The sequence below is a fragment of the Lampetra planeri genome, chromosome 9, assembly GCF_965212315.1.
Source record: "Lampetra planeri chromosome 9, kcLamPlan1.2.h2, whole genome shotgun sequence".
Classification (NCBI taxonomy): domain Eukaryota; kingdom Metazoa; phylum Chordata; class Hyperoartia; order Petromyzontiformes; family Petromyzontidae; genus Lampetra; species Lampetra planeri.
Window position 1 is genome coordinate 5,444,117 of NC_136115.1, and position 18,565 is coordinate 5,462,681.

Below are 18,565 nucleotides of genomic sequence, written 5' to 3' on the forward strand. Positions count from 1 at the left end.
AGAGCCAGGCCGTCACTTCGAACTCGCACGGACCTGCGATAGCCTACCCCGACCTGCTCATGCAAAACCTCCACGCGCTATCGTGTCACAAGGCGCGCGCTAGAATCTTGCAACCGTACACAGCAAGTATACGGGTGGAGCGGTGGCGCAGTGGTTTCGCGGTCCGTGGCGTTGTGCTCACATCAGAGGCGAGCAATATCTGACACGGTAATATTTGAACCGGTCCCGGGATTTCCCCCACTTCTCCAACCAACACTCACCAACATGGAGAAGTATGGTGAAAACACGGCGTCCAGAAGGGGCCTTCATCCAGCAGTGGATTGAGACAGGGCTGTAAATTATTCGTTTCTTTTACACGAGCATTCTAATGCCCTTAAACTGGCATACATTTGAGGTACCGATCAACTTGACACTGCCACGTGTTACCCAACTTGACGCTGCCACGTGTTGCAATATTAGTTATCGCAAGGAATGAATTGGGTGTTGGTGTGTTTCTAACGTGTATGGCGCATAGGAACGGCACAGTTAGTGTTGAGCAACTGGGTGCAATGTATCTAAAATTACGCAGTTCTTTAACATCTTTCCGTTGCTTCGCATTGTGAAATCGACTCCCCCCTCCACCGCACTTCCTTCTTCGCAAATGCAAACGCCATTTATTTGCTATTTGTTGAGAATGCTTCTTCTCTTTCTTTGTACGTCGCATTTTTGACCGCTAAAAGCCGTCGCATCTGCACTCAAACCGACACCACTCGTCCTGCGCTCAAAGCTCTCCACGCGGACTCAAATGTGGCAGAGGTATACGGCAAGCTCAAACAACCCCAAACGAATGGGTCGTTCCGTAAAGGGCTTCCCAAATACAGTGGTGACAACGCGAATTGTTTGGGTAATTAAAAGTCGCGACAAATCTGAGCGCCACCCGATAAAGCAACGCATCAAGGCGTTACCTGTTCGCCACCACCATAAAACTCGTGTTTCTTGACGCCGGTCAGCTCAAATCTTTCACCACCACCACCTCTTCCCAACCCCCAAACCCAAGAAAAAGTGTAAGGGAAGAAAGAAAATCGCAGATTTGGCAAAAGGACAACTCAACTGCCTGCATGGCTCGAATTTTTTCAAAAAAAAAATATTTCTCTCCAGAGCCACCACGGGAGAAATCTGCACTGTTCTCGAGCTAAGGGTGGGAGGTGGGGGGTGGCTGGGGGGAAGGGGGAGGGACGGGAGGGGGTGCCTTTGGGGATGAGAGAACGGATGAGTGAATAAGATGTGGGTTTTGGACGGTGGTGGTGGTGGGTGGGAGATACGGACGTGGGTGCGGGTGGACTAGCTCGTGAACGTGCGATGGGAGACGCGCAAGACGCATGGCAAGAGAAGTGGATGGGTGGGTGGTTCTGGCCTTCGTTTGGCGGTCGTGTGGATGTGAGGATTGGAAGGAGGGGAGGGAGGGATAGGAGTGTGTGTGTGTGTGTTGGGAGGAGGGGGGGGGCAGAACCCCGTTGTCGTGGATACGACTGGCTGCTGCCCCCGGGGCCGGGATTTGGAGGCGGGGCCGTGCGGTCTCTTTGATCTGGCGGCGGCTCCCTTTGTATGCCCGTATAAGGCACGTCCTCATTCCACACCGAGCGCGTGCACGCGTCTGGTTCCGGGAGCAGAGCACAAGCTCGCACCTCCCTCGCCTCTCTTCTCCTCCTCCTGCTGCATCCTCCGTGTGCATGCGCAAGTCCCCCCCCCCTGTTCTTAGCATTGACTGATACGACAGTATTTTTTAAAGCATCATCCAGCTATACTGCAGTATATATATGTTGGTTTTTTGTGTGTGTCTGTGGACAGTATATATATTTACACGCACCTTTTGTACGCTTCTGTTAGTTCGAATGCAACTACGTTTTGTATGTTTTTATTTTCATACGATTGCAACATTTTTTTTTACCGTACAACACACGTTCGGTTCCATTTTTATTGACAATGAACGTTAGCTTCAGTAATAATATTAACTTCGCAGCAACACACAGCAATTACGCGCACGTATCGTTCAGTCGATGTGCAGTAGTTTGTACTGTAGTGTGTGTATACTGTATCCATACATACTGTACGATACTGCATGGACAGCATTTGACTGCTTATAGCCAACACTAACCCCTTGCATATGCATGTTGTTCAGTACGTGTAGGGGCGATGCCTCCTTTGCCTGGCGGTAACAACTCTGTCAAATCGCCGTGACATGGGTCAAGTTCAAGGCGTTCATCTCGGCGGCGCCGGCAGCGGTGGCGGATGCTCTTCCCCCTCCCGTGTGCTCCTCGGTTGAGACTTTAAACTCAATCTTCAGATCTGCCCCAAGGTGCCACGAGACGGAATAACAAGAACGCCGTCTGCCTGATGAGGACGTCACCCAACCTGTCAGAGAGGCACGGACCCGCAAGGACACGAGACCCACCACCGATGGCTCGGTCCAAAGATCGAGTGCCCACCGTTTCCCGTTAGCTTCGCAAATGCCTTCCACGTGCGTCTGCAGTTGTGTATTTCATACGCGCAACGTTGTCTGCCGTCTGTCACCAAATGTTACATTGTTGCAGTGTGCGAGCTTGTTTGTGTGTGTGCGTAACAACGCAGCACACGTTACGTGTGCGTGTGTACACGGTGTGCGCATTAAGTATTGCACCGTCAGCGGTAGCGAAAAATATACAATAAATTCCGTGCAATTGTGTGTTCATTTAGCGCAAGGCGAAAGTTAAATTGCACGGCCTCAATGTGGCAGGCAAAATTATACAATGGCACGTGTGTGTGTGTGTGTGTATATATACACATGCAATTGGCCTATAGGTAGGTATACATATGCTCGGATCGTTTTAAAATGAAGGCATGTTACGGCGATGTACAAAGGTAGAAATTAAGTCGCATATTAAAGGCGATTTAAAATGACGGCATCGATTTAATGAACACGAGGAAACAATTCTAAAATGTAATGAAAATTAATTTCGTCTGGCATCCACGCCGATTGCAAATAGGCCATCGTGCCCAGTACCACACGCAAACACCTCGCTGAAAACACCCCTCCTTCCCTTGATCACATACACGCGCATACTGTCAGCCACATTCATGCTCTACATTGCTAAAAGCACTTGTGCCTATGCGTACATGCTTTAATGACAAACACTGGCACTTGTCTAACTGACGCGTGCGAAATCAGCGCGTCGTTTGTCCCGCCATCGCACGTGCGCTGCTCTGTAACAATTGAACAGTGAGTCATTAGGCGATTTAGAAAGCCGGCGGTGTGTTCTTGTGCATTAGTCAAACAATTCTAATTTGTCCTGGGAATGGTGGGGGGGCTTCGAAAGCCGAAATGCGCGCGCGTCGCAAGATGGGGAAATTACGCCTCCGTGTAGTTTTGTGACGCCCACAATTTGCGTGAATTATTTTCGCTGCACGTGGCGACGATTTATTTAACAAACACTGCCATTGTTCGATTGACTATTTCACAAGAAACCCACCGAGTCTTCGAGTCTCTTACAGGGACTGACAATATAATGCGAGCCCTATACGATGCGCAGTTGCAGTGCAAGCCAATATGTTGTGCTTGTTGTGCAGGTCAGATAAAAAACACATTTAAGTTGTTATGTTAACGCAGTGAACAAACCTCTGTAGAGTTTATGGGACTGTTTCCATCACACTTGTACGTTTAAGTCGCGCATTTAATTAACATATGGTCATATATGCATGTACCTTACTACGCATTGTAAAATATTTGCAGTACTGTATGTCTTATTTGTTTTTGCAGATGTTTAGAGTGCGCGAACGTAATTTTAGTGAATTTCCGAGCACGTGCATTAATAAGGCAGCACCAATCGCAAACAACAGCGGGAAGAGAATCAATAAAGGACGATTGCAATGAATGAAGGCACTCCCCTGTCTTGCATGTGCAGAGATACTCAGTCCATCAACTTTTTAGCACGGAGGTTCATGTCCGAATCTGTGATCTCGCCCACTGAATGCGTAATTTCTCAATAAATATATTCTGCGGGCCCCTATCCGGATCCATAACCCTCCCCCCTGCATCATCTCCCCTCCCCTTAATCTGGTGGGGGAGTGGAGTAGGGAAATATTTCCTGCTAAAATTAAGCCCTGCACCCAACTGACTCACTCACCACGTCCAAGTGAAATAATCCGAGCCACTTAGCAGTGCCACTGCCTAACTCCCCACGCATGCCGCTTCATTAACAAATCATTTGCATCGGAGATGGCCTTCCAAATCCCAAGGACTCGAAATACACCACGGTACGCCTTTCCATCTCTACCTTTCTGCATTCAAATGCAAATTAAGTCGCTATTAGACGCTGCACGCGCCTGTTGATTGGTAATCACGTCCCCTCCGCTGCTCGCCATCTGGGGGCACACGTGTGTGTGTGTGTGTATCGCACGTGACGTATTTAGCGCGCGCTGATTCAAATTGCAAAGCCTCACGTGGGACACACACGCGCGTACACGCACGCACATGATCTCAATAAAAATTGTCGACTCAAATAAGCCACGTGGGAAGACACACCGCAAACACACCCTCCCACCTCTATCCTTAATTGAAATACACATGCTCTCAGACTCCAACTCACGGCCACCTGAGTTAGATTACCGGCCACGGCTAGCATCATAAGTGGCAGCATCTGAACCGGTTGTTCCACCCGCACCTCCACAACTTAAGCAATCTGGGGACATACCTGACCAGCGTGGTGCAACGTAGTACGATCCATCATCCCCCATGAGCAACACGGCGTCGGAAGGCCTTCATAATCATTATATTACAATTCAATATACGTGGACAGAGGAATTGATTTCTGCCAGATATGTCCATGGCTGAGCTTCGGACATATATTGCCCCCCCCTCCCCGCCGCTCCCAGCTGTCGTGGTAGGGGACGGGGTCCGGGCGATTTAGGGGACCCCGAAAACTATTCTATGATAAATTGAGAAACCAAGCCACTGCGTGGGCATCAGGTGCACGTCACAGACCACGCCCGCACTTTTAACGAAATGCAGCGTGACCCTCCGTGAACGCGACTACGCACACACGGGGGTCGGGGTTAAGCTGGCTTAGCCTCCGCTTTGCGAGACTTGTGGCGGCTCGATTCAAGGCACTGTCCCCATTCAACACGCGGCGCACATCTATGCAAAACGAATGCTAGTGAATGAACGCGCTCGTAAGCGCGGTCCGGACCACGGAGCCCTTTTTACAGCCCGGCCAAAACTCCCATGGGCGCCGCGGTGGGGAGACGTTATATATTGCCTGGTATACAGGGGGGCGTGGGTTCGATCCCGGTCCTTGACGATGCCCGTACATTTAGAGTTTGCATGTTCCTTCCCGTGGTCGCGTGAATTTTCTCCGGCTCCTCCAGTGTTTTCCCTCCACATTTAGAAACGTGCGTTTAGGGCATTTGGCTGCTATAAATTTCCACGTTGAGCTATGATTTGTGGCCAGATCGCTTTTGAAAAAGAGCTCACTAGCTCAATGGGCTGTACCTGGTAAAAAAATTTACACGTTTAGTTTAAACTACAATTTGCCCCAGGTGGTATTCTAGAAATCCGCGAAGCTTATCCAGTTCATTGTAATTTTCCACCAACGCCAATCCATTGCAGGTTAAGGGTCTTCCCACGCCTTTCGGGTATAGGGTAAGGATTTGTTTACGCTACTTCCCGTGTGGGTTAGGGGAGGGGGTGGGGGGTAGGGGAGGGGGTAGGGGAGGGGGTGGGGGTGGGGGGTAGGGGAGGGGGTAGGGGAGGGGGTGGGGGAGGGGGGTGGGGGGAGGGGGTGGGGGGAGGGGGTTCCCCGGACCAAGTTCAGATATCAATTCGCAACCGACATGAGCTGCGGCCGCGAACTGATCTCGCCAGCTTAATATCGCAGTGACCTAACCAGTGCACCACCGCTCCACCCCCAGATAAGCGACGTGGAAACTAAAATGATGAAGTGCCAATTAACTGCTATATATATAGTACTTGTTTTATTGTTGCTGGCATGTTTTGTAACGACAGAACGTGTTGTTTTGATTACAGTAAGTTGGGGGGGGGGGGTGTATTTACAAGTCGTGTGAGAGAGGGGTTGGGAGAGACGGGGAATGATCTCCGGTAGTGTGGATTGACCGAGACGGGAGTTAATGTATGTGTAATGTTCTTGAAGGGAGATGGAGTCTTCGTAGAGGCAACACGGTTTATTTTACCAACAGTTTACACTAATCCCTAACACAAAGGGGTAATGGCCCGTTCCAACCACAACCTGGGGAGGTACAGCCTCCGGGGCTATCGTACCTACAACTCTCTCTACTCCAGCCCTCCGGCTGGCTAGACCTAGGGGAGGCTGACCCACCGCTGGCCGAGGGAATCTCAGGGTCCTCACCCCACGACCACTAGCACCACACTGAGCCCCGGCCCTTAGAAGGCCGTCGGCGGCTTGGGGTCCAAGGTCTTCTTCTTCTTCCGGCAGCTTCTGGCTTCGGCTTGAGACGGACTGACTCGCGCTCTCAGGGACCCGCCTTATATACTCTGTCTCCCTGAGGGGCGGGGTTCTGGGGGATCGTAGCTTCCCCCAGCCCCCTCCCCTCAGAGGGGTTCCAACCGCCGTTGGCCCAACCGGTCTGGACCGGTTTCTAACCCTCCCCCTGGTTGTGGCGCGTGTGTGTCAATCATGACCACCACACATGGGCAAGGGGGCGGTGGGATACGGGGGATATGGCTCTTTTATGTGTTGGTTTTTCATTTACAAAAAAAAACACATTTTAAAGGCAGCTTCGCATCACATATATAGATCGCAAGGGTGAACGCGGAATGCTGAGCATGTTAGTTACACGTACACAGCAATGTATGCACCCATGCTATTATTGGGATCTACGGATGAAGGTGGCGAGATGTTTACTACCTCGCCAGGTATACAGGAGGTTGTGGGTTCGACCCCGACCCTGACGGGCCCGTACGGTTAGAGTTTGCACGTTCATCCGCCGTTGGTCGCGTGGATTTATCTCCGGGTCCTCTGCTTGGAGAGTATTTTTGGGTGCTATGCATCTCCGCACGACGATAAGCCGCTTCGTTGAGCTATCATTTGTTGTCCAGGTCGCTTCTGAAGTAATAGATACATAGCTCAGTGGGCCTTGCCTGCAACAAAAAAATGCGAATTACAAATGTAAATGATGATGCAACCAGTAATCACTCCAATGAATCATTCAAGTCCATTGATACAAAATAGATCTTTACAGGGGCAACGTGAAGCTACAATAATAATAAATTCGATTACAGTATTCTTAGGTTTTTTCGGTTCACGTAGGTAAAAAAATCCAATTAATAAAAGTAAAACGGAAGCTTGTGTTGCCTCCGAAACGTCGTGATTTTTATTTTATTTTTATTTTACTTTTATTAATTTTAATTAATTTTTTTTACCTACGTGACTTTACCGGAAAAACCTAAGAATATGAATCCTTGCAGTCACGAAAGCTTCAAATCTAGAATCGATTACAGTACTTTGTCAGTCCACTGCTGGATGAATGCCCACTCAGACCGTGTTAGTCATCGAGCAAAGTTTGACCATACTTCACCACGCTCGGGCGGCTTAGGATCGGTTGAGATTACATTCGCCACTCATGTTCTACGTGACCGGGAATTGAACTCGGTTGACCGAGTTGATATCGCAGTGCGCTGACCACTGCTCAACCGCTCAACCCAAAATAATACTCGAATTAATAATAAATAATGCCTTCAATTTACCATTGAAAGCCTCACGATAAGTCTGAAGACTGATTTTTTTTCTCTCCAGGAGGGTAAATTCTATACTGGGATGTTTGCTCGATTCCATTCGCAAACGTGTGGCTTCCTATGGGAGGTAACCCACGGTTACAAGGAGTTCACTCTCAAAGCTACGCACCGACAGATCCAATAATCCACTGCGCTACCGCCACCTGTCGTTGGCTAACATCGCAGCCTCGCGCAGAGACAATGTCAATCATATCGACAGACAATACGCCGTATGCACACTGATGTGCATGGCCTTATAACAACACATACTGCTAAGCGATGGTTCAGCCGAGGACAGATTCGCGTTTGAAAATCGCACGCTCCATCGCTCCCGCGTGTGTTTTCTGGTTGTACCGCGTCTTGATCGGAAACGATGGACCCGGCGTTTTTTTTTGGCCCCCATGTGCTAAGGAGCTCGCAAGCTTCCTTCAGCTGTTGCCGGAAGCTTTCTGTTGGTGACCGAAACGTCGGACACCCCCCCCCCCACCCCACGCCAGTAGTAGCAACAACCGCGAAAGCGACGCGCGGTGGCGTCGCACGGCTCGAAGGCGAAATGCCAAAATGAACTTCAAGCGAGTCGTTGCAAAAGAATCAAGCTCCGCTTTTGTTGTTGTTGTTATTGTTGTTGTTTTGTTGTTGTTTGCGACGTGGCCAGAAAGTCCGCGAGTGAGCAAGGCGCGCGCGTGCATGTGACCACCGGCGCCACGCGTGTTTGTTCATTTGCCAAGCGCCGCGCCCACCGTTATCACTTCGTCGCCACGAGCATCTTACCACACGTGGCTTACGGCTCGCAATCGCTTCATGTTGGAGATCGGCAGTTGCGGGCGAACGACGCCTCTCTCTCTCTCTGCCCGTTGCTCTCTTCAAACCCCAGAGCGCCGCTACGGTGTGCTCGCTCTGTTGTGTGGTCGGAGCAAGCGTCTCCCCGTTCGTTGCGCTTAACAGTGGCCGCTTTCTGTCGGCTTGAGGGTCGCACTCTGGGCGAGGCGAAATACTCGGTTCACCCACCGGTGATGCGGATCGCATCATTGTGGTTCGTGTTCTGGCTCGAGGTCGAAAGCGCCGCAGCAACTCGAGGCCGAGTGATCGATTGCCCTCCGAGCGAAGATCTTCGCGCCCTCAATTCTGTGGAATCAAATTCGAAAATGCAATTTTGCATGTTTCTGGGGGTATTTTTTGCTGTTTTTTTTTTCTCAGTTACGCGCATAATCTCGACGACCGTTGCGGCAAATGTCAGCTCTCTATCCATTCTTGAAGATTGTTATGCAGTCATCGGTATCGGTCGCCATCTCCTTTATATACCAGATCTCGGTATACACGTGCAGCCCTCTAACCCGCGTGATATATAACGCAGAGCAAGTCAATTGCTGATGATAATAATTATCCATTGAACGCGCAATCGACTTCTAACGCCCCGTCGGGCATACGAAGTTCGACATTGGTAGAGCATTTGTATATCCTGGTTATCTCACTGCATTATGAATTACCCAGCCAGCTCAGTTTGATTCCCAGCCACGGTCATCATCATCAGCGGCGGTCGAGTGACATCTGAACCGGAGCTGTGCCCTCCTGCCCACTTCACCAAGCCCACACTTGACCAGCGTGGTTGAAGTGTGGTCAAACAATGCCCATGACCGACGCAGCGTGCATAGACCCTCACTCAGCAGTTAATTGACGACATGGCTGCGCGTTAATCTTGTGCTGTCGTCATGGTTATGCCATGTAACATTTTAAAACGTTTACTGCTTTGGAATTGTGTAAACCCAACAACGAGATGTATGTTATGGTACGATACTCGTCTATTTGGGTCATGTTTTATTTCGTGGGAGACAGCCACGGCTCGGGACAGCCTACCTACAGCAGTGGATCGACCACGGCTGGTTACAATGATGAATTTGAATCGTACACAGTGCCACGGCGTGCAAATGACGCTTGTCACGCTGCATCTGCTGCTGCGTGGTTATTTTCAGCGCTCGTACTTTGTGCGCGTGTGGTTCAATACACGGCGCTCATCAGTGGCACACCCTGACCTCCACGTGGACACATAGGCGCGGACTTCCGCCCCACGGTCGCACGATGAAAACGCGAATACAAGAGGGTCTCATCTTCTTGGTTCTATCGGTAAAGTCACGTAGAATGGAAATAATAAAATAATAAAAATAAAAATTTATTTTATTATGTTTAATTTTTATTATTTTATTATTTCCATTCTACGTGACTTTACCGACAGAACCAAGAAGATGAATCCCTGCAGTCACGAAAGCTTTAAATCGAAAAATACAAGAGGATCGTTGACCATTGAGCCCCTCGTTCACCAGTGATTGCTGGAGACAAGTTATGAATTTCGCCCATTGCCATCTTGTTGCGTGTTCCGCTTTTCAGTTCCGTTTCTACTTGACTCCACCGTTTGGGTGCTGCCGCAAATTCCCTTTGCGTCACATGAACCCATTCAGTGATACTTCACGCCCCCACCCACCCACCCATTGATCAGCGTGGTGAAGTATGGTCAAATAACCCCCTCCTCCCCATGACCGACACGGCATGCGTGGGGGGGGAGGGGGGCAGGCCTTCATCCAGCAGTGGGCTGACAAAGAGCTGTAACATAATATTATTATTCAGACGCATGTATGTACAGTATGTTGAACTTCTTTCGCACCGTACGCAGCCAACCGTGCGAATCCGAGGTGCGGGGTGCACTGCGTTTACACGCGATTTTTGGAGAAACGTGCAGGGTAAATAATAAAACTAGACACTATATCGCCGCTGGGTCATCAACAAAATGCCAATATTCAAATGACACTTGCTGAGGTTTTCTGCATTGTCTTTGTGTAAAGCTATTTATGATTGTACGGTACAACGTTATTGCCCAAGCCGTGTATCATCATTGGCCATGACCACTCCATTGCTGGGTGAAGGCGTCCCCAATGCCCACCTTTCGCAAGCTCGCATTGACCAGCGTGGTGAAGTATGGCCAAAGAGCACGCCCCATGACCGATGCACTTGAGGCTACTGTGCCTATAAATATGTAATGTAGTAACTTGACGGGAGACGACCTTCACGGGTAGCACACTCTTTATTAACACCAACTTATATTACACGGGTGGCTAACTGCAGCCTAACCCACGGGGTTCCCCTGGCTACACCCACACGGGCTCTAACGCCCCGTAGCTTATTCTTTGGTTCTTTTCGGTTAAGTCACGTCTAAAAATAAAATAATAAATTAAAATAAAATAACATATTACGACGTTTCGATTGCAACACAAGCAATCATCATCAGGCATAAAAGAAATAGCAACAAAAATCTAACTAGAAAAAACTATAGACAGACATACAAGCAGACAGACATCACAACGGCACACAGAGAGAGGAGCAAGCTGACAACGCGGCACGGGCACGCAAGCCTGAAAATTAGGAGGCAGGCACACTCCTAATTTTCAGGCTTGCGTGCCCGTGCCGCGTTGTCAGCTTGCTCCTCTCTCTGTGTGCCGTTGTGATGTCTGTCTGCTTGTATGTCTGTCTATAGTTTTTTCTAGTTAGATTTTTGTTGCTATTTCTTTTATGCCTGATGATGATTGCTTGTGTTGCAATCGAAACGTCGTAATATGTTATTTTATTTTAATTTATTATTTTATTTTTAGACGTGACTTAACCGAAAAGAACCAAAGAATAATTCCTGCAGTCACGAAAGCTCCTAAATTAAGATTGCCCCGTAGCTTCTCGGAACCCACCCGGCTGGGGTGTCCGTCTCGACTCTGGGTCCCACAGCCTCGTCCCACATGGACGTCAGACCACGGGTCCCATAGTCTCGCCTCTGAGCCGCACAGGGTCCCGGCCCTTACAAGGACAGCGGGACTAGGGGTCTCAGGGCCCTACCTCTTCAACTCCGTCTTCGATCTTCAACTGGTTAACAACTCCCCGAGTGCTCCCGCGCGTCCCCCTTTATAGTCCCTCATGCGGACGTCGCTGAGAGCACCCACCCCAGTTGACCAATCACCGCGCGCTGCCCACGATCCTATTTCCCACCTTGTGTCAGCGCGCACAACCACGCAACCCGCGCCGCCCCGTGATCTCTCACTGTCGGCGCGCGTCAACACCACCACTACAAATACACACCGATAGTCCTTTTGATACGACAATAAATATGGAGATCGATACACGCGGCCGTTCATGCCCATTCATTTCAACCTCTACTTACGACCGACACAACTGCACGAGGTGCATAGAACATTTTTGATATTCCTACTGATACTCCTGCTGTTATGGAGTGACCCATGCTGCCAGCTATGGCTACAAAGTTTGGTCGTACATGTTATGTTTCTCGTTTATTGTTAAATTTCAATCACAGTTCCTATGATCACTGTTACATTGTTTTTATAGCTTTAATTTGGTGATTTCGAAAACGTTTTAGTATAGCCATATTTGTTTGTTGTAGTACAGAGTTAGACTGATAACTTTAATATAAATTGTCTTATGGTTGTTATTGTTTGACTTGCATCCCAATGTGATTTTTGCACACAGCGTTGATATACGGTGCTTTTTCTGGAAGACTTTGCTGTTTTTTCCTGAATTTTTATGTTGTGCGTAGTCACTTTAAGGTGTTCCTTGTTCATGTTTGTGTTTGTTGCAGCTGCACCCGAGTCGAGAGCCGCATGGCTCACAGGGCTATACCTAATAAATGAAACTGGAAACTGAAAAAGTAAACAGGAGCGGGGAGGAGCCGTGGCGCAGTGGTTAGCGCTCTGTACGGCCAATGATAAACTCCGTGACACCAAGTTCAAATCCCATAACCACTTACAACAGTTGTCTCATTACTGGCTGTATTTGTTAATTGCTTCTAATTTGCAAATCCTGGCCCGCTGATTTCTGTATCACCTATAGGCAAAGTCCAGAGCACGAACTAAGCACCTGCAAAATATAGTACGATAGGCAATGTTCGGATTATAAGACGCACTTTGTTTTCCTTGCAAGTGTAATGACGACTTGACACACTTCTCTTGAGATGGCACTTTATTAAAAACACGTTCCCTTGCCATCAGGCGGAGACCCCCACCGCAACAGCCCCGAGTCTCCCGCGCATCTCCCCCTTAAATACCGCCACGAGGCCACGCCCCCCTTCTCGAACCTTCTCGCTGATTGGACGCTCGCTCCACCGGCAGACTCCACGGTCCTCCTCCGTCACCTGACCACGTAGTCACCAGTCCCTTCGCACTCACAACTGAGACCCCCCTGTCATTAACCTGCCGTGGCCACTAGTGCATTCGCACTCTCGGCTGACTCCCCTGTTAATAACCTCACGTGGAGACGAGTCCACGCTCACGCCGCATGGAATCTCAATTGTCGTTACACAATTAAAGCAAACGTTGGTGGTGCGTCTTAAAATCCAGTGTATGTGTGTACGGGAGACCAGATTTGCATGGCTTTGTTGACACCCGACACACGATCGGAGGTGTGCGTCTTATTCTCAGGAGCGTCTAATAATCCGGAGAATACCTCCAAGAGGCGTTAAGGGGCCGTCCATAAATGACGTCACGTACCTAGGGGGGGGGGGTGTCAAACATTTGTGACGGGGGGGGGGTTGAGAAATGTGACGTCACATAAAAATGCGTAACTTTAAATACATATAGACAACACTTTCTACTTAATTAAATAGACTTTTTGATAAATGTTTTCTTCTACAACTTTAGAGTGCAGCGACACATCAAATACGCACTACATTGACAATAGTTTCAAGCGATTTTAAGCATGTTTTATTTTATTGGGGGGGGGGGGGGCAGAGCTTCGTGACATCATATTTGAGGGGTGTCTGACTTTTTGTGACGAGGGGGGGGGTCAAAAATCGTCCAAAATCGCGTGACGTCATTTATGGACGGCCCCTAAGCGATTGCCATTGCTCTTAAGGCGCGCAGTCTGTCCTACTGTGTGCATTTCTCCTACAATTGTCAACGTTTCCGTGCGCACATGTTTTATGTTCCGTCTTCGTGGCGCATCATGTCACTACCTAGATCCACCAACACTGTGCACAACTGCTATTGCATAGTATATAAAGTAATAACGAGTGCGCAGACACAGAAGTCACAATACTAAAACAAGACGCTACGCAAACAGCACATCAGTTGTTAATTTTGGCAAAACAAACACATAATTAAATAAATATTTAAAACATTCCTTTGAACTTTTCGTCATACTTGCAGCCACACATTTCCATTACACAGCACTTTATTTGTATTTTGGCTCTAAGATGTTATTTTAAACGAAGTGTAGGTTGTTTATTTCATACTGTACGTTAAGTACATTTCCATTGAAGAGGTGGCGCAGTGGTTCGTGCAATAAGTTCCCGGCCAAGACTAACATCAGCAGTGGGCTTCACCAACCCGCACTGACCAGCGTAGTGAAGTATGGTCAAATAACCCACACACTGGCTGACATGATGTGTGTGGGCAGGGGGCGGCAGCGGGCGGGGGGCATTCATCCGGCAGTTGATTGACACAGAGTTGTAAGTTTAACACGTAGGCTTTCGCGACCAATATTATTCATAATCAACGTTTTTGGGTTTAGATCGCGTTATTTATAAATGTGTCGTAACCCTCCACCACCCGACACGGCCAATCAGTAAAAAAGTGTCACGTTGACAAAAGACAAATAGTTCACTGCTTTAGCCCACCGGTGTGTTGAAGCATCATCGGGCGAATTGCCCGATGATGCTGGATGCAAAGACCAGCGAAACGTCGTACTCAAATTGTAAATGTTGTGGTTTCGCGCTTCAACACACCGGTGGGCTAAAGCAGTGAACTATTTGTATTTTGTCAACGTGACACTTTTTTACTGATTGGCCGTGTCGGGTGGTGGAGGGTTACGACACATTTATAAATAACGCGATCTAAACCCAAAAACGTTGATTATGAACAGAGTTGTAAATTTCAGTCACAATATTAAGATGCAATACCTGATAAATAGTATAAGCAGTGATCAGCCGACAGCGTTTCAATGGCCTTTCCACATTCTTGTTACAGAAAACCTACTGGTGTGAGAGCAGCGATGATTCCTACCCAAATTGTCATACAACAAGTTTACAACTGATACACTCCATCCGGGAATTAATATATCCCCTGACAATCCGCTCAAGGGATCCCAGCCACAGTCTTCCATGCCTGTAGTTAAGCTCTTTTTAATTGGTCCGAGTCTAAAAAATGCACTATTGATTACAAATAACTCTAAACCCTAACCCAACCCTAACGCTAACTCTAAACCCTAACCCTGATCTAACCCCAAACCAAACCCTAACCAAACCCTAACCCTGATCTAACCCATAGCCAAACCCTAACCTAACCCCAACCCTAACCTTAACTTAACCATAACCGTAACCCTATCCTAAACTTTAACCCCAACCCTTAAACCTAACCTGACGCTAACCCTAACCCAACCATAATCTAACCCTAACCCCGAACCCTAATCTGACACTAACCCTAAGCCCTTACCCTAACCTAACCCAAACCCAACCTAACCCTAACCTTACCCTAGCCCCTAACCCAAACCCTACCTAGCCTAACTATCCCTAACACTAACCTAACCCCAAGCCTAACCTAAGCCTAACCCTAACCTAACCTAACACTAACCCATAACCCTACCATAACTCAACCTAACCCTAAGCTAACTCCAACCCTAACCTAACCTAACCCTAAGCCCTAGCCTTAAACCCTAACCCGTAACCATAACCGCAAACTAGCTCCTAACCTAATCCTAACCCTAAGCTAACTCTAAACCGGAACCCTAAACTAACCATAACCTTACCCTAACCTCACCCTAACCTAATTCGAACCTAACCTTACACTAACCGTAACCCTCAGCCAACCCTAAACCCAGTTTATTTCCCTAGTCTTCATGCAGTTTATACAAAGCAAATATTAATCATTGAAAAGAATGCGACAACTGTCCTGGAATTACGCCTATATGTGTGTGCAATATACTTTATAGCGCTGCTGTCTGTGCTGAATATATGATTCCACCCTCAAGGTTATAAAACGAGAGAGGTTGTTGTAAGTTATTATTACCATAGGCTAATGTTGCCTAATTTTGCCGCAATCATTCGTACAACTAATCCACATGAGCAGCATGACTGTATGTCATTGTAAATTGCTATTGTGTAAAAAATACGCAGTGTGTGATTGTGTCTATTTTATATTGGAAAAATTATGCATTTTTTTGTTATTATTGAATACAAACATTAAGTCCAATTTATAACGTGCCCAACATTTGTGCGGTGAGTAGCTTACATGTCAGAGCCCACTGCTGCAAGAAATCCACCTCTTCATGCCATGTCAGTCATGGGGGGTTGTTTGACCGTACTTAACAATGCTGGTGAGTGCAGGCTGGCGAAGTGGTGGAAGGACACCAAGAACCAGTTCAGATACAGTTCAGATACCACTGATGTTTGCCATGTCCAGGAATCAGAATCATCCTGTTAGGTTAATAGCGCAGTGCACTCACCACTGTGCCACGACTCCTCTATTGGAAACATCGTCCTGAAGTGAACACATTACATTTTAAACATTACACACATGCAAATTGTGGCATGCTATTTGTGACATTAATTACTCGTGCACATATAACCAAAACATCTATTAAGCATTTAAAATCGGGTTCTTCAATCCCATGTCTCTTTTAAACAAATCATATTTTCCCACATCGATGTAACTGAATTTCTGATATAGTTACACCAGCAGGGGAAGCGTTTCAAAACTTATGATCCATTGCAGCCAACTCTGAAGGCGAGCTAGCAAGCGGAGGGTGTATGGCACGTATCAGTGATAAGGGCTAGTAATGAGAGGCTCATTCCTGCTTGAGACACTAATGCCAGAAGCCAGTCTCTTCAAACGGGCCTTGCGTGGAGTTTGGGGCAAGCCGCCCGCACCACTGACAGGTGAGCTAATGGGACCAAACCTGGGCTGGCAGCTTGGCCTGGAATGAGAGATATCCCCCCGCAAGGAGGCACAGGTAACAGCTCATTTCCCCAGGCTGCTGACACGCTGTGCTGCAAGGCTCTGCCTAATCCTGGATTAAAATGAAAAGACTGACAGCCCTTATAATAAAATCAAATGGTATGTCCGGGTGGCGGGTGGCGTGTGGCTGCTGTCCATGCGTCTGTCTCGCCCCCGCGCTTTATGACTTAATGAGCTCCTCCGGGACACCTCGGCTTGGCTCAACTCTGACTTCTCCGACACCATTACTACATCGGCGGGAAGACCCACTAGCCGGGGCCGGCTTTACCCCCAGCGCAGCGCTCTTCGGCTGATTAAGCCGACTAAATGCCTCCCCACAGCAGCTCCGGCGTTACCGGCCCGGCAGCCAGGTTCCACTCGCGATGAAAGCCCTCGCCCTAATCAAAGCGCGCAATCTGCTTGACCTGCGCCGGTTCACTCTCGGGCACCTGGGTCCCCCCCCCCCTCCCCCCCCCCATGCTTTCAAGCCGTCACATCTGAGCGTCTCTCGCGTCTGCGCTAGCGTCCAGGTCCCACGCGCGGAACGGGGCTCGCGAATGTCGGTGGAATTCACCGCTTGAAATTATGAACACTTGATGGAAAACGGATCATTTTCATCCAGCCTCATTTAAAATAAAGTGTTTGATGTAGGTAGGGGTGATGCCTTATTTTTGAGGGGCCATAAATTATTCTCTAGTTAATAGCCTACAGATGATTAAATAATGTATATTCAGTTGAAAATCTACAGATATGCATTGCACTGGATGCATGCATGAAGCTGCCAAGGAGTGGTCAATAATACATGATTTAGTGATGATTTTCAAGATTATATTCTGCCACCATAAATAAGGTGTTAACCGGCCTGTAGGTTTTCATCATTGTTCCGTACACATAGTCCCTGCAAGATAGTGCGCTGGGCATATAATTATTGTAATTCAATTCAGATATAAATGTATACACGTGCTCGAAATGACTTTGACAAGATACACCCGTCCTTTCTACACGTCGTTAGCGGCCACACCGATAGATTTAACATCATTGGTTCCATCACGTCATGTGAGGCCTAGCAGTTCCCACGAGGACACGACAGTGCTGCCTGAGGGAAACACAGTGGCCAGCCGTCATGCCGCTTTATTCCCTTAACACGTCCCAGCCCTCGTGGCCCCAGTCACTTTCATGTGCCGCTATTTATAGCTTCATCTGAGGGCGAAACTTTTTCAACAAAAGAAAACAAGTTCTAAATAAAGATTTCCTTCTTGCTGATAATTTCACTGAATTTGTTTGGTTTTTTTACACGACATCAAACCACAGAGAGTGTTATTCAATATTGTGTATGAGGCATACCCTAAAAGTATTGCCTAATTTACTGGACATCTGTGAAAAAGAGCTTTGCAGCTCATCGGATTCCTCTGGTACCAACAAATATTCTGATCCTGAAAGCAAATACGAATAAATAAATACTGTACATTATTTTGATAGTTTTGTGAGACATCATTTACATGTCAAATAATGGGAATGTCATGAACTGTGTTATATGGCAGAAGCCCTCTTTCACAGTGCCAGATTGTGGCAATTCCCAGACCATTTTCAAGAGCCATTGCAAAGCTTGGTTTGTTTGTGCTGCCCCATCCACCATACAGCCCAGATCTGGACAACATTCAGCTTTCTAATTTGATCAGCCCTTTGAAGGATGGCTCACATTGGCAACATTTTGAAAATTACACTGCTTCTACAGGATGTTGTTCACAAATGCTACGCGACACATTTTACTGCCGCACGGAAAATTATGGTGGCTATGTTCACAGCATTCCCATGAATGGGTTTATAT

The 18,565-nt window shown here is 47.9% G+C and overlaps 1 long non-coding RNA gene across 1 annotated transcript; it reads left to right on the forward strand.

The window, feature by feature from the left end:
• The first annotated feature begins 1,290 nt into the window (after positions 1-1,290).
• On the forward strand, positions 1,291-3,887 carry LOC144720747 (uncharacterized). Its single transcript, XR_013585797.1, has 2 exons — positions 1,291-1,378; positions 2,159-3,887. It is a non-coding gene; the product is annotated as an uncharacterized LOC144720747 (long non-coding RNA).
• Positions 3,888-18,565: the final 14,678 nt, after the last annotated feature.